Here is a 19,850-nt window from a genome sequence, read left to right as displayed (position 1 = left end):
TGGAAAGAATCTGTTCTGTAGTTTATCAGCTGTTTCCTTTTGGTTTCTTTTCAGTTTGTTTTCTCTGTGAGTGTGATGGACAAGATCTTTGTCTCAGACTTAAAATATTCCTGCTTTCTTTTTGAAACATTTCTTCAAGCTCTTGCTCTTTTTTTTTTTTTTGCCATGCATGCATGAAGTGCTTAATGCCCTCAATCTGCATGAAAATGTTTTGTATATAACTCTAAAAGCTCCCTTAGGACTGTAGACTTTTTTAAATGGAACAATTTAAACATTTTCCACACAAATGGGCACTTGGGGCAAATGTCATTATAAAAATTGTGAGAATATTTGTTAGATATTTTCACTGCTTTTTTTTTTTTTTTTTCTTTAAGACCTGCCTCTCCAGTCACAGTGGAAATTACAAGTCAAATAGAATCAACATGGTTTCTGTTATTGGCAGAGAAGTAAAGAGTTTGTAAGGCTGGGAAGTTAGATGTTAATAAGGAGGAAACAATGACTGTCTTCTCTGCTTCAGTCAACGTGGTGCAGGTGTTGAGGCTGATGTAATGGTGTTGCTGCTTTCCTGCTCTGAGTTGTACATACATATTTATAAACACATGCAAATCAATCAAGTATTGCATTCACAAGATAAACTAACAAAACAGGGATTGAGATGCAGAACAAGGCAAAAAGGCTTCAAGTTCAAATCCTGCCCATACTGAATGAAAGTTTTCATTTGAAACTAATGTGTTAAGATTCTCAAATTTCGGATGAGGAAATACATGATACTGGATATTCTTGTAAGGACATATGTTGAAACTAGTGTTATAAAACTTGAGGCTTACATATGGTTGACTAGTAGACAGAAGCTCTATTTTGTGGAGGTTTTTGGATTCTAAGGAAATTGTTTTCTGATTTGAAACAGAGCTCCAAAGTAGTCAAATTCCACGTGGAAGAAAATCCTAAACCCAGTATTTTTAGATCAGGTGAAATACTTACTTCCAGCAGGATCAGACTGTTTTGTTTCAAATTTGACTGCTTAAATGTTTTGAATATTGCTCTACCTAATGCAGCCTTTCAGAACAAACTAATTTGAAGGGAGAGAAAGAAACACTTCATGTAGGAATGCAGTAACAGGAAGTTCTGACATTTGTCAAAATATTTCTCCCTCTTTCCAAAATTAATATTTCACAATATTGGTATGGTTTTCTGATACATTTTAATATTAGTGGAATTGTATTCTGCACAGTAGGATGTTGTTCATGTGAAGCCATTCTTTCTGACTGTCATCTGTGTTTTGGGGAGGTACTCCCGCAGTGGGTGGAGAAATGCAGGATTCTGTCCATCTTCTCCTGCCTGTTATTTTCCACTAGAATGGTCGGTATCTGATGTCTAATAGACCATATTCCTTGGGAAACTCAGTTATTGCTGGTGATGGTTTTTAACAGATCCTTGGTACTACCGATGAAAATGGGTACATGCTGTCTCTGTCAGAACAGCACTATTTTTAAACACATTCTTGGAATGTGCACTTGCTACTTATATCCTTGTTTATTCCAGCTATGTGTCCTTACTTTGTTCAAGTCTTGATGGTCTATTGGATATGACAAACTATGCTTGCTTTTGCAAAACTTGCCCTTTGTAGATAACACCAGTGCTGATAGACCTGAACCCAGATGCCATCAAAACAGACGGAATTTAGTAAACCTTTTTAAAGCCCTTTGAAAATTTCAGCTGTCACGTGGACTTGTTGTCAGGGTGGTGACTGTGTCAGTCATTTTTGTGGTGAGTGGCCATATTACAATGCAGTTTCATGATAACGGAACAGTTCTTACATATAACTAGTGGCCCCCAGAACTGGAGGTCCTGCTTCTCCATACCTGCATTGCCTGTGGGCTACTGCCTCCTACTTTGCTCTGAGGCATGGCCTCCTCTGTCACCCAGGGCACCCAGTCAGGGTTTGGCATCAAATATTCAGGTTTCTTTGGCAGGACTAGCCTTCCGCTGGGTTAGCTCCCTAAACTCACTCATGGGGGAGGATCAACCATAAATGCTGGCTGTCCTGGGATGGATGAGGAGAGCAATGGTTAGCCTTTAGATTGGTTAGCTCTATTGTGCAGTTAGGCATCGATGAATGCTTTGGCAAACAATGACTTGTCTGTGTAAGGGCTTCCAGATTCCTACGAACAAAGGAGAAATGCCACAAAATACCACCAGCGTAGTGATGGATTCCTCATGCCATCTGAAGTAGCAGTGATGACATCCAGTCAACAGCATTTTCAGTATTAGTCTAGAGGATCTAGCTGAAAATAGTTGTTATCAATGGTTTTGTTTTCCGCTGTAGGTCGGGCTGGGATGGTTTGGTCTTTTTGAGACTTACCCAAATGTACCTGTTGGCAGCATGGCTGAACAAGGGTTGTGTGCTGTGAGCTGATTTTGAGCGTGCAGCTCAGCTTTGCTTTCTCCAGAGCTGTTGAAGGGAGTTTGGTTCTAGTTCCACTGCCAGCTTAGATGTTTTGCATATTAAAAGCACCTGATTTCCTAGTAAGATTTTAAGCACAGACAAGAGTATATAATTTCTAATGTATGCATCTGACATGAGTGTTTCAAGGGCAATATGGGTATGTATGTTTTATTGCCTGTTTAACCCTGTCTCTCTGTTATAAATGGAAGATATCTGGCATGGGAGAGACCATTTTGCATAAACTATTCAGTAAGGTTTTCCAGATGCTTAGATTTCAAAATTAAAAAAAAAAAAAAAGTCTAAAAAGGCTGAACATATGTCTAGGATATGCTGAGTACTAGGGGCTGTAAGCATGTCTTCATTTTGTATAGGCAGGCCAGAGCTAACTCTGACCTAGTCAGCTCTATTAACATAAGCAGTGTGACTGCTGCACCACAGTGTTCAACACAGACTGTAAAAACTGTTTGAATGGTTAGGGAGTTACCCCACATGGGTAGCATGAAGCTGACGCAGGCACATTTCCGTCATTTACAGTCACAGCACTGAATGCACCACAAATGTGTCAGGTAGCTTTCTGTCATCTCGACCACCCCTTGCTTTTGAATCAAAGCTGTTTTCCTGGTGCCGTTTAGGGAATCCTGACGATTAGCCTGTAGGAATTAAGTGTGCTGGACCTGTCCTGGAGCTTTTCCTGGTGGCTGGAAGAATCCAGGTGTGCTGTTTGAGGATCTCCTGGAGTTCTTACTGGTCAGTGCAGGGCCTCAAATTTGGTTCTTGCTGTAATTAATTTGCTAGATGATCATCTGTTAGTTCAGTTCAGGTTGACATTTTTGAACCTGCATCGGAGAGAAGTGGGAAGTTGGAACAAATTGAGTGCCTAGCCTAGTTTAATCTTTGCCATAATCTTTCCTTTTTAGCAGTGAAGGAGTAAAGAGCAAAAACATCTGTAAGCTTCCAGCAAAAATCCAGAATTTTAGTGTCTGGGCAAATCCTGTATGTGGAGGTAGTAGTTAGATCATTCCAGGCTTCCAGTTAACAGAAACTATGTGGAGAAAGCTAAGGAGTCCTTTGCTTTCAGATACTGCAGAAATATGTGAGCACCAGATTTTTCCTTATTTTCTTTAAATACAAATGAGATGCCAATAGAAATGATGGCTTTTGATTGTAAACTTATCATCCTTAAGCTAATAGTCGTGGCATATCTTCTACGGATTGTGCAATTTGGTTGAGCAGTTGCTAGTGGAGCTGTAAGCTATTTATTGTCAGTCATCTTGTCCTCCCTGGTTGTTTGCCAGGTTCTTCCTCCTGTACTTGAGGAAAAAGGAAATCATGAATGTTTAATAACTGAAGGTACATGGTTGGTCCTAAAGCCAAATACCAAAACTGATAAAATCATTATGAGCCTTTTTTTTCTTTTTTTTTTTTTCAAAGGAACCTTTTAAATACAAGTAATTGGTAAGTATGTAAAGCTGAAGATCACAAGGAGGAAGTGATCTCATGCTTCCATGGCCTCATAGATTGTATCTGAAACATGCTGGCTCTGTCTGAACTAGGCTGTGAACTCCTTGGGGCAGGGCCGGTCTTCTTCCAGATCTTGTAAAATGCCAGACACTGCTGATGTCACCCGCTAAAGAACCATTTCCTCATACCTGACTTGTAGAGGAAGTGATGGGTTTCAGTGGCATTAGTGAAGGAAAGACGATTGCCAGCATTTAAAGGTCTCAAAGATTAATGGCAAACAGAGAAGCCAAAGCAATACTATGGGAAATTGAAGTATAGGCAAGAAAATGCTTTGGACACAATATGGTGGTATGCCTTTTTAAAAACCTTTGCACTGTCTTGGCTTGTAGCTTCTGTGCTGAGCCTTGGCCTGGGATTTCCTGTATGCCAGGGGTTGCATGATCGTAGGAATTGCCTACTGTTGCTTTCTTACACTGCCTGGTATGGGGAAATTGGACTTACAGAGGGGTGTTTGTTTTGTGGGGTTTTTTTGTTGTTGTTGTTTTTTTCCCCCCACTCTTTCAGCTATTTGTTTAGTATGAAAGGGCTGTGCCAGTGGTCTTGTGGATTGTGTGTGCGTTTCTGGTGTGTAGTTGCAGGGTGAGGGAGATCCTAGCACTTGTGCTGCCATGCAGCAGTTCTCAGTCTTGCTTAGAGTGGTGGCAGTTGTCTTTCAAAATTGGTATTACTCTGCTGCGTTACCTTCTTGATCTTTTTTTCCATTGCTCAAGCAGAAAGTTTCCATTTCTTTCAAGTTAGCCAGCTCCAGTAATGGGTTGCATGTCAAAGTCTGGAATAAAAGCATTTGTGCAGCTTCCTCAAGTAATTCAAATGATGAGTGAGCTCATAAAGGGAAGAACATTGAAATTCAGGCTGAATCAGTGGTTAATAGGCTGGTAGTCCGATCTCAGCTTCCCTCGTGCCTGAGCGCTGGAGGAGGATGAGGTCATGGTGCTGATTCTTGACCACAGCATGCTGCAGACCTCCCGTGTCTTACTAGGGCTTGCATCAGCTGCATCCCAAACACTGAGTTACTGTGACACAAATACTGCTTTAGCTTTCTCCTAAACATCCATGAGCTTGGTGTGGTTAGGCTGTACGTGTCACTGATGCCTATGGACAATGAGACACACCAGCCCTAAAAACCAAGATGCCCATTACATTTGTGAAGAAAGCCTTCGGCCCAGATTCAGAGCAAAGTTCAAATTCATCCTCAGGATCCACAGCAGGCACCTTTTGTTACCCTGTGGTTTGCCTTTATAAACTAATTTTCCTCCTTGCTTTTGATGTTTTGTTTTTTTTTTAAGACTATATAGTCAGACATCATTTTATAAGGAGAACCAAGAGAGATGGAGAATGTGGTTTGTTTTAGCTTTCACGTTTGCTCTACAGCTTTGGTTTTCAGCATGTGTGCTGGTCACTATTTTTACAAAGCATGTTTGGGTCATAGAACTTCCTGCATCTGTTCAAGATAGAGGTAGCGAGTCTTTCTACCCTTCTTGTGCAAAAACATTTCCTTTATGGTTGTCTTTTTAGATGATAACTTCTTTTTAAAAAGGTGGAAAATGGGCCTGAGTTTCTGTACAAGTTTAGATTCTACCTCAGTAGCAGCCAGAGGAGAGTATTTTGCTGTGGTCCTTTGTTTTACCTTCTTAAACTTTAAAAACAAACCAACAAAAACCTTGGATCAATTGTGAAGCCATGTTGAGTTAAGAAGTTGCATAGAATACTTGAAGGGTTTAGCCTTTTGAAGAAGGGGGTGGATTTAGTTGTGGTGACTGAGATTTACTTCTGGCGTCAGCAGCACACGTCCTGTCACGCCACCGCCCTCGGGGAGGCAAAGGGGTTTTCATGCCTTTACTGCTTTTTTGGAGTACCAAGCCCCTGCCACACCCTTGCTTCAGGTGGGAAGGTGTCTCATGAGGACGGAGTGCTGATACAGGAACTGGATGGAAATCTGCTTTACCACCATGTAAAATCCCCAACCTCAAACGAAAACACAAAGTAACCCCACAACCCCAAGCCCAAAGAAACCAATCAACAAAAAACTTTTTTATTTTTGTTTCTGAGCTCCACCTGGCTGAGACCCAGGCGGTTCCTGAGGCAGCAGCAGCACACAGAGGTGCGTGTCCTGTGGGGACTGCTCCCACATTGAAAATGGCGGCAGCATGGGTGACCCTGGCTGAAGGAAAACACTGCCCCTGGTTTTGGTTGAAAATGTGAAAATGTGTAGTGCAAAGGTGGGGCTAAAGTCGCATCTTCGCATTAGGTGAATATTGCTTTTCTTCCTTGTTTTGGGGGCCCTGAAACGTTGCCAGCTTTCCTTAAAGATTTGGAAAGGGAGATGTTGGGGTCAGGCCCTGGACGTTGCCGCCACGCGTTGCCATGGCGATGGGCTGCCGTGCCCCCGCGCGGGGCATGCCGGGATGGGGGCGGGGCGGCCGCGCCTCAGCGCCGCCGGGGGGTGCCGCTGGTGAGGTACCGCCGGTGAGGTACCGCGTCGCCGGGAGGCCGCCGGGCCGGGCAGGGCCGGACCGGGGAGCGTTTCTTCCCCGTTTGAGTCGATTACCTGCTTTGCTGCACGATAAAAGATTGGTCAGCAGCGGCAGTGCGGGGCGGTGGGTGGCTGCGCGGCGCGCCCACCCTCGCTCGCGCACGGGTGTCGGTTGGTGCGGCGGGCGGGCGGGCCGGTTTTACCGGCGGGGCTGCTCTTCCCCCCGCCCCGGGAAGCGTGGATGGTGCCTTGCCCTTTGTGTCCGGGATTAGCACGGGGTGTGTTGGCGGTTGAACGTGCATTGTGCTGTAGCGGGCCGCTAGAAAACTACCGTTCTGCTGTAAAACTACGTTCTAGGTGGTGTGTTTCACTTCAGTGCAGGTTTAAAGAGACGGTCCGGGTCAAACCCGGCTCTGGTGTAAGCATACGGTTCGTTTGAAGGCAGTAGTGTCTTATAGGCCGTTATTTACAGGCCTAGAAAGCTGCAGATGTTAGTGGCAAAGCGAGTAAATCTGGTATATCTAAGCACTTCCTTTGAGATTCTTTATTGCTAGTGCTGGAGGGCAAAGAAGCAAATAACGTTTTTAAATAGGTTACAAAATTTCAAAGCATATTTAAAACACTGTGAAACATCTTATCAGTCTGCCTATGTTATTTCTTCTCAACGTTTTTAACAGTCGTCCAGCTGCAAAATAGAGATCGAAATTTTCCAGACTGGTGCGTGAGACTCCAGGTGAAGTCTTGATCAGCTACTGCAAAGTTGTCCAATGTTTTCTTCCAGTCGTAGAATGGAAATTGGTATTAGTGCCTACGCTCATAATACTGGAAGTCTCTTCTTCCAGCTCCAGTAAGCTGCAAGTAGACCCTTACTCAAAATTTTCCTGAAGTTGCAAGGTGCTCTCACACTGTACAACTGCTTTCCGGTTGCATCGCAGCTCAGGTTGCAAATTACAAACCCGTCTGTGTTAGGATTTTTAGATCTTAATCTTAAAATCTGGGACGGTCCCTGACAGATAAATTATGCATGCATAGTACACCTGATGTGTTGGACCTGCTGCACATGTGAGATGAGTCTATACGCATGCAGTAGCTAGTTTCTGAACATCAGGCAGCCTGAGTTGTCAGGCATCTGGAAAAGTGGGCAATTACTTAAAAAATATGGGAAAAGTGTTTTCATGTGCAAGCATGCATGGAGCATAGGATTTCTGTGAATAATTTAGTAAGTCTGTTCTCACCTGGTATCATCCTTCCTTTCATTCCCCCCTCCCCTGATGGACTATAACTCCCTTTAAAAGCTGAAACCAAATTAACTTTTAATTTGTGCTCTGGATAGTTGCGTGGAAGCCTCAGTGGTTCCTTGAGGGGCCAGGAAACATTCATCAGGTGATTGTATTTGTGCTATTCTTGATTTGTTCCATGGTGGGAAAGTGGGGAGATAAAGGTTTTGGAATAGTTTCAGACAGGTTCTGGAATTCTGTATTTTACAAAACTTTTAAACGGGGCATTCATTGGGGAGTAAACCAGGTATTGTTGAAAAAAATGAACCACTAAGAGTGTAATGAAATTATTAGTACAAATGTTTTATTCTAACAGTAATCTTTGTCGTAAAGATTCCTGTGACTGCAAGTATATTTTTCAGGGAAGGTTCTTCTAAATAATCACTGTTTGTTGCATTTTAAACAAGTATTTAAAGCACTGTAACTTACAATGCATATTTTTTTCCGTCTTTCTTAGGAACATAGACTCCCAGTTTGGAATCATCTTCACAAGTCCTTGCCTAAAAAGTAAGGTGGGCTAAGGCAAGATGTTTCCAGACTTCCTTTTCTATTTCTTTTTTTGGTCCCTTTCTGGAACTTACTGCTAGCTTTGAACATCTGTGAATAAACTAACCAGCAGACAATTTGGGGAGAGTGGTCTGACTGCTGTCTGCACTTGCAAAATCAAATGACTGAGGAGTCAAAAGATACGGAAGTTCTTTCAGGATTCATCTCCCATGTAATAGCTCAAGAGGCAGCCTGCAGTTCACTCAGTTACTTGGGAGCTGTCAAAGAAAGCGATATCTTACTTTACAGTATTATTGAAAAAAGGGTGCATGCTAGACAACGACAATTTACAACCCATTTATTTTCAGCATTCTCCTAATTCCCATTATTTGAAGTAAAACTCATCTTCCTGACAGACCAGCTTCTTAGTTCCCTTAATCCTGCAGCAAAGTGGTAATCCTTTATTTGTGACCTCATAGGCTGTTGCTATGGAGAATGCTGTGATATCACAAAGCCAGCTCTGTGACTTCACTGTTGGTGGAAGCCATAGTTGAAGGAGATGGCCCACTCTCTGGAGGCCTGAGGGAGAGTTTATGTACTTCTGGTGTTCTGCAAGCACTTCCTAAGGAGCAGCATCTGGCAAACAGGCTTGCATAATGTCTGTCTGCGTAGGTGATGAATGATACAGTCAGAGGCTGCGTATGAGGGAAAAATTTGTGGTGATTATGTTTGGCAAGGTTACTCCTGCTCTTGAAAGAAGTTATGTTATCAGGAGGAAAACGTCATGGGGAAGTTACACAAGGCTTTTGCATCCCCAGTCTCCAAAGATATCATGAGGAAATAACTCTGAATGCTGGAATTATTTTCTCTAAAACCAAGAACTCCTTACTCTGTATCCCTCTTTTCTTCATCTTAAGAATATCGTTTTGCAAACCCAAAACGTTTCTTGGAAGCACTAATTACATCAAAACTTCCATCAAAAAAAGTTTGTCAGGAGCAAGGCAAAAGACGTGTAAATCGCATTCAAACTTTTATGCCCTAAAGTAGACTTTTAGGCTGCTCTTTATAAATGGTAGTATGAAGGAGATGCATAACTTTAGGCATTGTGTCTGAGACTTTCAGATATTCCCAGATAGCTTATGTGCATGGATTCTTTTCATGTTTGAGTCTGAGCTTTTATGCCAGGTTCCAGAAATGAGTGCCTAAAATTAAGCTCCTCAGTAACTCCTGATTTTCAGAAGTACTGAGAGTACAGCAGCACTCAATGGAGATAAAGGGAAGTGCAAATCTACATCAGTTTTGAAACTCAAGCTGTGACTATTAGAACATATGGCAATAGGAACCAAATTTGGCTCCTTTAATATCTCTGCCTTTGACCGTAACAGGAAGTTTTTAGAGAAATAGTGCTTGCAACTCTAAATATCAATAGTTATCTGCTCTTCAAGAGTGAAGCTATCGGAACCCAGGAAAAAATATTAGTAAAAGAAAAGGGTAATTCCTTTATTTTAACATTTACTTTTTGAATACATTAGGGAGCATATGATTGAACAACAGGAAGACACATTCTTGCCTCTAATAAAATTAGTATTTTATTTTTACTATTGGTTATTCCATTTTTAATTTTCACTTTTTTATGCGTGATATGAAAGGTCATGCAGAGGAATTTAGCAGGATTATGCATGTATAACTGCTCCCATTGATACAACTTTTGGAAGTTGTATAAGCTAAATCAGGTTAAAAAACTGCTCTTATTCCAGAATAAATGGGGATTTACATAGGTATAATTACACCAAGATAATTCTGGCAGTAAATTAGTCTTTTAGACCAAAGCCCTGAGGTCAGTTTCCATCTTATCCCTGTTACACAGATGTTCCCCAAACTGTATTCAGAGAGTGTACCGAACTGGATGCTGCGTAACAAATCTACGTTGCAATACCTCAATTAAATGTAGTACCAGAATTAAAATAAAACACCACAATTTAAAGAAAAAAATGGCAAGCCTCATGCAGAGGCTCTGCAGACCACACCTGGCATGCAGGATGCACTTGGGCAGCCTCGCATTTTCAAGTTCTTGTGGATTACACCTTCTTTCTATGAAACTACATGTGCATCTGTGTTTTGAAGAGCCCCTCATAAAGCAGCAGAACACTTCTAAAGACAGTATTGGTGATGACATGCTTAACTGCTTTCACATGTTTTGGTTCAAACTGCCCAAACCATTAGCATGCTCCCTGAGTGGAGTGATGTTGCATGTGTGCCTTATTAGCATCCACACTACTAATTTACTTTCAACTTTCTTTACTGTCCTGTAAGCTCCCATCCTTCCCCTAGCTTTGATCTTTCATCATAAAAGCTTAGGGGCAACCCTTTGGAGAGCAAGCTAGATGTTTCTTTTTAGCTATTCTGCCTGTTCCGAACACTGGCAGGGCTCATTCAAAGCCACTGTAAGATGCAGGTTCCCTCGGCCAGAGCCAGGCGCTCTGGCTCATGCCTGAGCTGCCGGGGGTGCTCCCTCTGCTGGGTCATTGGCTCTTGGGCTCAGGCTTTGGGCTGCAGCGTTTGTTCTTTCAGGCTTTTAATTGAGACTTTGAACGGAGGCTTTCATTGAGTCCTTTGTGTGGCATGGGGTGAAGGTCAGCCTAGAAAACAAAACAAAGGCAAGCACCGAGTGGATGCAGAGCACATGCAGATCGGCCTTCACAAAACAACTGTCCTTTTGTTCACTTTTTTCTTCACTGATACACTCAGCCGTTCCCACTTTGCTTATTCCAGCAATCCTATAGACCCTTATAGTTTCCCAGCCTTCCTACAGCTGGAGGTACTAATTTTATTTCTTACCATTTGGTTATTATTCCTGTTTCCGTTTAGCCCTGCTAAGCATTTGGATTCTTTTAACAAGTCTTCTTTCATCATTAACATCACATATGCTGCATCGCCTGCTTTAGGAATCAAACAAAAATCATCTTTTTCCTCACATTTCCTTTTAACCTTTCCTGTGTTTTTTCTTATATTGTTTCTTGTTTTTCTGCCCAATTTTCTGCTGCTGCTAATTCAATCTTTATAGCCTAGGTTTTTCTTTAAGTAGCCTCTACATGAGCTCTTTAAGACTAAAACTTGTAGCTACCAAACAGGCAGGAGGAACAGCAGAGGTTTCAAAAAATGCTCTTAGGGCTACTTACATCCCCTGTAGGCGTTTCCAAGGGCTGGTCTGTGCAGCAGTTCCAGCCTCCCAAAGAGGGTGGCCAGGTGAGGAGAGGGGCATGCACCATCCCCTTCACCATGTGCAATGCAGTGTTTACTGATTATCTGAAATGCTTTTGAAGTAGAGAGCCTTGTCCAGCTCCAGCTCTGACAGAGACACTTCTTACCCTTCTAAATAGGAGTCATGTGCCCTTGGGCCCATAAGGTCTGGGTGAGTTAAAGTACTGCCTGTGAAGCTCCTTGAAAGAATGTGGTGGTAACTTTAAGCCCTTTTTTCTTATGGTCCAGAATAAGGAATGACAACATAATGACAAGATAAGGAAAGACTTTTTGTTGTTGTTGTTTTAATGTTTGTTAAGAAAATGTTATCTTGCTATGGCATAAAATGTAGTCATTCAGAGCTTGGATTTATACATCCCCTATGCTTTGATCTCAAAATCTTGTTATATGATTTTCTCTGTGTCTAGTGGTTACTTGCCAAATTTGTTCAAGAAATTATCCCAGATCTCTCCTTTTGCTAGCCTTTTGGTTTAGTTCAATGTAAGTTGAGATCATCATCAGCTCCTGAGATCGTCTCAGGAATCTAGTCTTGATATTCTAGTTTAGGTCTCTATACTGAATAAGAGGGCAAAGACACAACTATTCTTATGTGCTTTCATCTTTCAGAAAACTGGGTCATAGTGACACTTGGGGAGCACAAGGACTCTTCCATGCTCTAGTGCTTTATAAACGCTTGGTGAAAGTCCAAGAGAAAAGTCCTGTCAAGCTCAGTTTAGAATACAGAGGAGAAAAAAGAACAGCCAGTTCTGGTCCCTGGAAAGGGTTAACAGTGTTCTGTGCAGCAGGGATCAATACCAAATGTTTGGGTTTTAATAGCTATATTAGAAATCTGAAGGATGGACTGGATAATGAAGCAGTAACCCTATCTGTCAGTTCACAGTTGTTCAGGTTCATTAAGACTACTGAGGAGCACTTCAGAAGGCACTAGCGACAGCTGAGTAAAACAGCTGAGCAATTCTGCAAAATAGTGACATCAGCAACATAGTGTAAGGCAATGCAGTGAACACTGAAAAATTTGTGCTCAAATATGTTAGGTTTCATACTTTTTTTAGGGGCACGGTCTGCACATTGCTGGAGTCAGTGGAGAATGTGTTAGATGGGTGGGGGGCTGGTAATTAGAAGTCTAAACACAAGACTGTAAATTAGGAGATATGTAAGAAGTCACGCAAGAGAGCGCTCTCTGTGAAATTGATAATTTCCTGCTTGTTTTGGATACTGTGTTCGGTTTTATGGCTCATGTACAGGGAGATTTTCAGATTCCTGAAATTTCACTTAAAAAAGAAAAGAGCAGGAGGTAGGGATGTGTTACTCTTGTAATAGTAGTAAAATGCCTGTTGTAGGTTTTGGTTTACTGCTTCCTGTAACAAAACAAGTGCTCAATAAAAGTAAGAAGCAAAACCCACATGAATTGGACAGGAGGAAATATTTAATTTAGTGAGTTGTTTAATTGCAGGAACCCCTGGTTCCAGGTACTGTCATTTTTTTGGGGAGGTAGTTTTTGATTGCTGCATTTGCTGACAGTCATGCTAATTGGGAGAAAAAATGAAAACCTGCCAGTCCTTGAGGATCTCAAAAGAACTGTTTCTGTCTGAAACAAGAGCATTTCCCTTTAAGATACAGTATGCACTGGTGGCAATGTGTGTAGTTGGTTTTCTAATGCTTCCTCTAAGATGCTTGACCAGCATGAGAGAGGCAGCAGATTTAGTGAGTTGCTGAACTGTTGTGCCATGGCTTTTCTCGTGTTCCCATCCTCACAGCTGATCGCCATGCAGGGGAGACCAAAGGACAGAATTTGAAAGTATTTTGAGCCATTGTGGGAAACAGGGGCCACTGCATCTACCCCATGCAGGCAGAGCATAGGGGCAGAATATCCTAGTATAGCTACTTCATGTATTAGGGTGTAAGACATTTTGATTTCATAAGCATTAAAGTACATCTTCTTAGATGTACTCCATCCATAGTGAAAACTCTGCTTTCTACCACAGGGAAAACTATGACCCAGTAGACTCTCAACTGCTAACTCTTTGGAGTGTCTAACCTTTTCTTTTTAAAACCACTTCGGCACTATTTTAATTGATTCCATGCCTGGCCTTTTCGTCAGTTCTCTTCTAACCAGGAAGAACTGGGCTGTTAAAGTCTGCCGCAGTACCATGGGACTTGTGTTCAGTGTTGCAGGTTCTTATTTTAACCTGAAGTTATCTGCCAGTCATCACTATTTGAAAAGCTGTAACCACCGCAGTGTCATCTTTGGGATGAAAATCCTTCCATAGTTACAGCAGTCAATATAAATGAGAGAGGGTGCACTATCTCTCCAATACAATATGGGTTGTATTGCTGATCATCCCTTCACCTTTAAAGAATTTTAGCTGCTGACGAGACTCTTGCTGAATATTTGCTGCAGCATCCCCAGCTGCACTGAAAATGTATTCTGCCTAAACTGAAGAGGATAGTGAAGAACATGTGGCTAAGACAGGCTGATTGTTATGTTTCAACAGCTGTGTTCTGTGCTTTCAGGATTGTTTGTAAAGGAATATTTTTCTCTGCCTTTATAAAATTTCCACCCTGAAAGAAAACATCTAGGTTTATCATTGTACGTTTTTTTCCTTTTGTTTCTCATGTGCTCACTCTCTCTTGCCAAATCTCCTCTAGTGTCAGATTTTTTTAATGCTTCTATCTTTCCTTGCATTTACTGTTTGCTGCCAGAAAACAGGCAGGCTTTGTTTTTGAGGGTGTGGGGTGATGGTGTGGTCGATGACAATATAGCTCTAACATTAATCGAATTAATTTAATAGTAACAGGTTTCTATGCAAAAAAAAAAAAACCCAAACCCTCCTCCCCTCCTGTCCCATGGTCCTAGCTACAAAATGTGTTAGAGAATTCATCTGCATGGTTTAAAATATCACATACTTTCTAGTGAGCTATAATTTAAAGAAGCTTCTTTTAGTAGTCGAATTCTAAAAAGACGATTGTTTTACCTACTGGGCTTTTGGGGGAGATAGTTTTGTGGGTTGCTTTTTTTTTTTCCTGTTAAGACTTGATGGGTTTATTCAAATGCTGTTTACAGGGTTGTTGTATTAGCAAGTGTGGCATGGGGTTATGGTTCTGTTCTGCATTAGGTAACATTTAAAGTATTGTTTGTTTTTCATTTTCGTTTTTGTGACTCTCTTCAGCATGTGATAAAGTGGAGATGCTTAAAAGATGGATAACAAATAAGAAGAATTGGATGGTCGAACATCCTTAATCATATCCACAGAGTGAGCTGTTAAAGTGTAATGGGCAAGATCATGGTCTTGGGAGTCAAACCCAGGAATGTTTGCTTCAAAGTCATTAGTTGCAGGCAGCATAAAAAAAGATATCTGGAACCGGTTGTTCAGTTGTGGGGTGACAGTGAACCACCAATGTAGTACAGCTGTGAAAAAAGCAAGTTTCGTTCTTTTTATATATAGGGCAGGGTATTTCCACTAAAAGTATGGAAATTTCAGTTTCCTTGTACCTGACGCAGGTGAGAGGTTAGCTGCAGCACTACAATATGGTGCAGAATTCTGGTTGTTGCTTTTTAAAGGAAAGTTATGTAAGTTAGAGTAAATGTAGAAGTCCACTAGAAACATTAAAGGGACAGGAGGGGCAGACATACGAAAGAACACTAAGAGTGTGCCTTTTTTAAAGCCAGTGGAATGAGATCTGAAGGAGGGGAGGTGTGTTCTCTGCAAATACATTGGGGCGTAAGCAGCAGGAGGGAAAAAAAAGAGAGTATTTCAGCTCCTAGACGACATTAGCGCAAAAACAGATGGGCACTACTTGTTGGGATATTGCTGAAGTTAATACCCTGATCATGTTCCCTCTTGTGTTTTCTTAAGTGATTTCTTAAAGAAACAGGAGATTTGTTCAGGTAAGCCAAGTGGAACTTAGCATACTGCAAGTAAGTTGTTATTAGTGGAGCACTAATATGCCAAAATTTTTAGTATGAAGAGATTTCCTAAAGAAATGTAAGTGTAAGTTTGTATCTTTCTGATGTTCCTTAGTGTGGTTTCTTCTGGGGCCACAGGGTTTATGGGTTGTGTTCACAGTCCGGTGTTTGGGTGCTTCCTGCTTTGTGAAGTTGGTTCTTATAGAAGTAATCATAATGGTAGATGACCATAGTCTCTGCAGCTACAGACTACGAATGCTGAGTGCTGATGGCTGATTTTAGCCTCTGAAAGTCGGGATCCACTGAAACTGGTACAGGTTAGTCTGAATTTTCTCATGCTCTTGACAACCTTCTTGGCATCTTTTGGCGATGTTCTTTTTTAATCTTTTTTGTTCTCTGCCCCCCCCCCGTTTGAGCATATTCCTTATCTCTTCTTGAGTTTCCCTCTGGTGATGGTGAAGGGGCTGTGGCAAAGCAAGGGAATCCCAGGCCCTGGCTCAGGAGGGCTCAAGGTTGCGTGCAAGCTCATGTGGAGTTTGACAAAGGAGTCTGTGTTCAACTCCAACACAATGCATGTGCAAAGGAAGAAAATGGGATCTTTACATCATCTGCTTTCTCAGTGTATGATGGAGATCGATCTCATGCTACGCTGTATTTGGTACTGGTCTATTGGGATGCACGTGCATGCATGGAGTTATACAGAGAGAAGTATATGGTATATTCGTGCAGTACACTGTCAGTAAGGCAGCTTTTGTTTCAGTACCAACTTCTGTCATGTGCTGGGGGGAGATGTGAGATCAAGGAACAGAGTAGCTGCCTTGATTGGGAAGTGCATGTAGTATTTTGGCTGGGCCTTCCTCCTGTGAGGTCACGCTGCAGTAACATCACTGATGATGGCAGCACTGGTTTATCCCTCAACTTCAGCTCTTCTAAATGTTCTCATTTACGTTTTCCCCACTGCTGGTCTCTCCTTTCACTTTTGCTCTCTGCCATGCGTGAGGTATCAGGCACTTCTTGCTGTTCTTAATACTGATTAAAGGGCTGTGCAATGGTGCTGTGAGCTGATGAATTTGAGTAAAGGCATGCCTAAGTGCATGTGCACACGAGATGTATGTGCACCCTAGATACACGTGCATGCTCAGTGCATTCTAGGTGTCTCTAGGGTGTCACATGTGCAAGAGGAATTGTCTCACTCAAAGAGCTTGCGGTTGTATTAGTCTGTTCATATTCAAGCTGGTCCTGAGTATGTAATTTGGGTTCAAGTGCTAGAGAAATTTGTTAGAGAGAAAGGGTATTTGGGTTGTGGTATTACCTTTATCTTTCTTCTGCCAATATTTTAACTTTGGTGATAGTAGTGTGACTACTGCTGCAAGAACTTGTGCATATGTGTGAAAACAGTACTGCACACACAAGATCAGCTATTTAGCTTTGCATGAATGTTGTCTGGTGCAAAGGAAAAGCAGATTGGAGCTGTCGTTTTTTCTTTCTGTAGGTGCCTGTTGTAATTCACTTCTAAGCCCACAGAAATTTTTCTTCTTGGAATGAGTTTCGTTGCTGTAAAGTGGGTGTGGGCTTAGCAGACAAACAACCAGAGTTTCCGCAGGATGATCCTGGGGGACCCAAACATTGCAAATGCCAAGTTGGATTCATTAGAGGCTTTGCGGCTGATCCTGCAGCCCCAGGGAAGCCAAAACTCCTGTAAAGTTGAAGGAAGATTTCCTGGAATGAGGCCTTTCAGGGAACACAGAAATTGATGACTGTGTGTATAGCAAAAGCCCAGCTTTTAACGTTGAGATCTTGGCTACTGTGTAACTACAGGTGTAGCAAAGCACGCAGCTTAGCTTACACTTGTGAAGTAGCCTGTTTGTAATACGGCTTTGCTGCATAACGATTGCCATAGACCTGTAAACAAAAGTGATGTTTGTTAGTTGTGTAACCCAGCTATTTACTTGTCCTCTTGAAAGACTTACGTAGACCTATTTTAGGCTGGGTTTGACTCTTCCACTGTCACGGTAGTTGTAAGGCTAGGGCTTGCAACATAGGGAGGTGGTGACCTTTGTATTTCATTCAGTCCTAAACACCTGGTGTGTTCATTTAGGGGAGAACCTAAGAGAACTGCCTATTCCAGCACAGCAGAGGTGAGTCCTGAAGTGCTGTGTTTCAGGATTTTATGGATTATGTGCCTACTATGCTTCAAACTATTTCAGAGTGCTTAGGATACAGAAACCTTTAAAGAAGTGCCTCATGGCAGCACTCCTTTTTTTTGTTTGCCCCTCTGTTTCTGCATATCGGTCGTCTTTTGACGGCTAGACCACGACTAGAAATAGTTCTTTTGCAGTAAAGACAATTTTAAATGTTTCCTTCTCTTAAAAGAAAATCCCCAAACAACTACAAATGTTTCTCCAAAACAGCAGCATCTGTCTTATCACACACTATTCCTACCTCTTCTTCTGTGTTTTCCTGATGCTTTAGCTTAGCATATCCTCACCAAGCAAAGGAAAACCTAGCACTGGGAGTGAGATCCTGACACAGTGACCTCGTTCTGAGCATTACCTTCTTTGTCAGTAGCAGCAGAAGCTGAAGCAGCTCCGCTGGCTCTCAGCACTTGGAGCAGTTTGACATTTTCTGTCTGGCGTGGTTTCAGGGCTCACTTTGTTGTGAGCCCAAATGGTGAATGGGATGATGAAAAATGAGCTTGCAAGAACTTGTCCACTGCTTCTAATTTTTTGATAAACAGTTTGCAGCAGTACAACTTTAATCCGGTGTACAGCAGAGCTGTTTGTTATGTGCAGGTCTGCAGCATTCTTCAGGACTGACAGAGGAGTAAATCTTTCTTTTTAATCAATAGAGTGAAAACTGGTAAGTGTCATGGTAAATAGTGAATAATTTAAGAAAATATTACTCTGTGTAAGTGTGTGTGCGCGCGCGCGTGTATGTCTGTGCATTTGTGTTTTTATGTATTGGGGGTTGTGTATTACATCAGGAAGATATGTTAGGGGTAAATTTTTTGTCTTGACTAGAGAGTTAAAGCTTTAACTTGTCTTTGCTAATGCATGTAAATAGCTTTCTTGTCCACTTAATGAGGAGGCTGGCTTGTTATCCTGTACAATGCAGCTGGGCACCGTTCCAGAAGCAGAGGCACTTCTTTTCAAAGACAAAGAAGCCAGTGCAGACGTAGGGAGAAACCTGGAACGTTGCGCCGTGGATTTTTTCAGAGCGATGACTCATTTCAGTTCACAAAGGATTCTGGGCAGGGTAGTGAGAAGTCAGGTTGGCTGATCCATTCCTATGACTTCACTTTGCAGAGAGCCAGGGAGAAGAGGAGTGACACTGCAGAATCCTGAGGCACTGCAGTGGAGAGGTGCTTTGCAAAGACTGTGAGTGCCTTCGGAACAGGGGGTGGTGTCAGAACGTGATTCCAGCCATTCCATGGAAATAGGGCAAAAGGAGAGAGATGTTTTCAAAACACTGTGTGGGAGTTATATTTGTAGTCCCTTTTAGATTCATTACCTCCACCTCCCCTGTCATTTCTTAACCATTTATTTATCGTGCTTATGTGAGAATTGTGTGAAATAGCATTCCTTTCAGTGGACCTGCATAGATACTGCATCATTTTTTATTTTATGGAAGCCCCTGTTTCTTGCTTTAAGAGGTGGGTGTTCAGCATATTACTGCCTAAAAGCATGCTTTGTTTTTCTTCTTTCAGGTCCTGTGGCACTGACCTATGCTGCAGCCAGCCAGCTTCCACAGTGATATAAAGCCCCAATATGCACATTGTTGTTACATCACAGCTACTCTGGATACTGTACTGGAGCATGGAACCAGACCATAGGGGTTCAGGTAAGTCCCCCTTTTTTAACATATTGTGTGCCAGGAATATAGACATGGACGTTTATTAAAAGATGCATTTGAAAAATACTGTTTGAGGAAACACATTCTAAAGCACACAATATATTAAAAAAAACACAGTCCCACCCTCCTTCTTCCCAGGATAAGCAACACCACCAAAATCTCCTCAACTGAATCCTCTGGGAAAGTTCCTTGCTCCAGCAGAAACTTTTTATGATCACAGTTGTAACACGTGCTGGGATATCACTTTGGATCAGGAGGCAGCTGGCCACAGGACATGAACAGAGAAAAGGAGATTTAAATCACAGGAAATACACAGGATGAATGCATGTAAGACAAGTCTGCTGGCTGTGGACAATTTAGCACCTGTTTCTGAAAGTTAGTGCCACTTGGTGAACCTGGAGATCATGATTTTAGCTGGGTCCAAACAATTAAAAAGATCAATTTACATAGTTGAAGTTAATAACTGGCAAGCGACTAGGACTTTGTTCAGAGGCAAGTGTTTGTCATATGGTTAGTCGTTACTAAGGTTGCTGTGTTTTCTTCAGGCTGGCTAGAATTGGAGTGGTCACATTGCCAGGTCACATTCTTGAAGCATTCATGATCTGTGTCTGCAAGGGAAGGTATGTT

The 19,850-nt window shown here is 42.0% G+C and overlaps 1 protein-coding gene across 2 annotated transcripts in view; it reads left to right on the top strand.

The window, feature by feature from the left end:
• The window catches only part of STOX2 (storkhead box 2), a 144,894-nt gene that overhangs the window by 104,237 nt on the left and 20,807 nt on the right, over positions 1 to 19,850 (top strand). The gene's annotated exons all lie outside the window — the stretch shown is intronic.

This window comes from Gymnogyps californianus, chromosome 4, assembly GCF_018139145.2.
Source record: "Gymnogyps californianus isolate 813 chromosome 4, ASM1813914v2, whole genome shotgun sequence".
NCBI lineage: Eukaryota > Metazoa > Chordata > Aves > Accipitriformes > Cathartidae > Gymnogyps > Gymnogyps californianus.
This window is presented reverse-complemented; position numbering and strand designations above follow the sequence as displayed.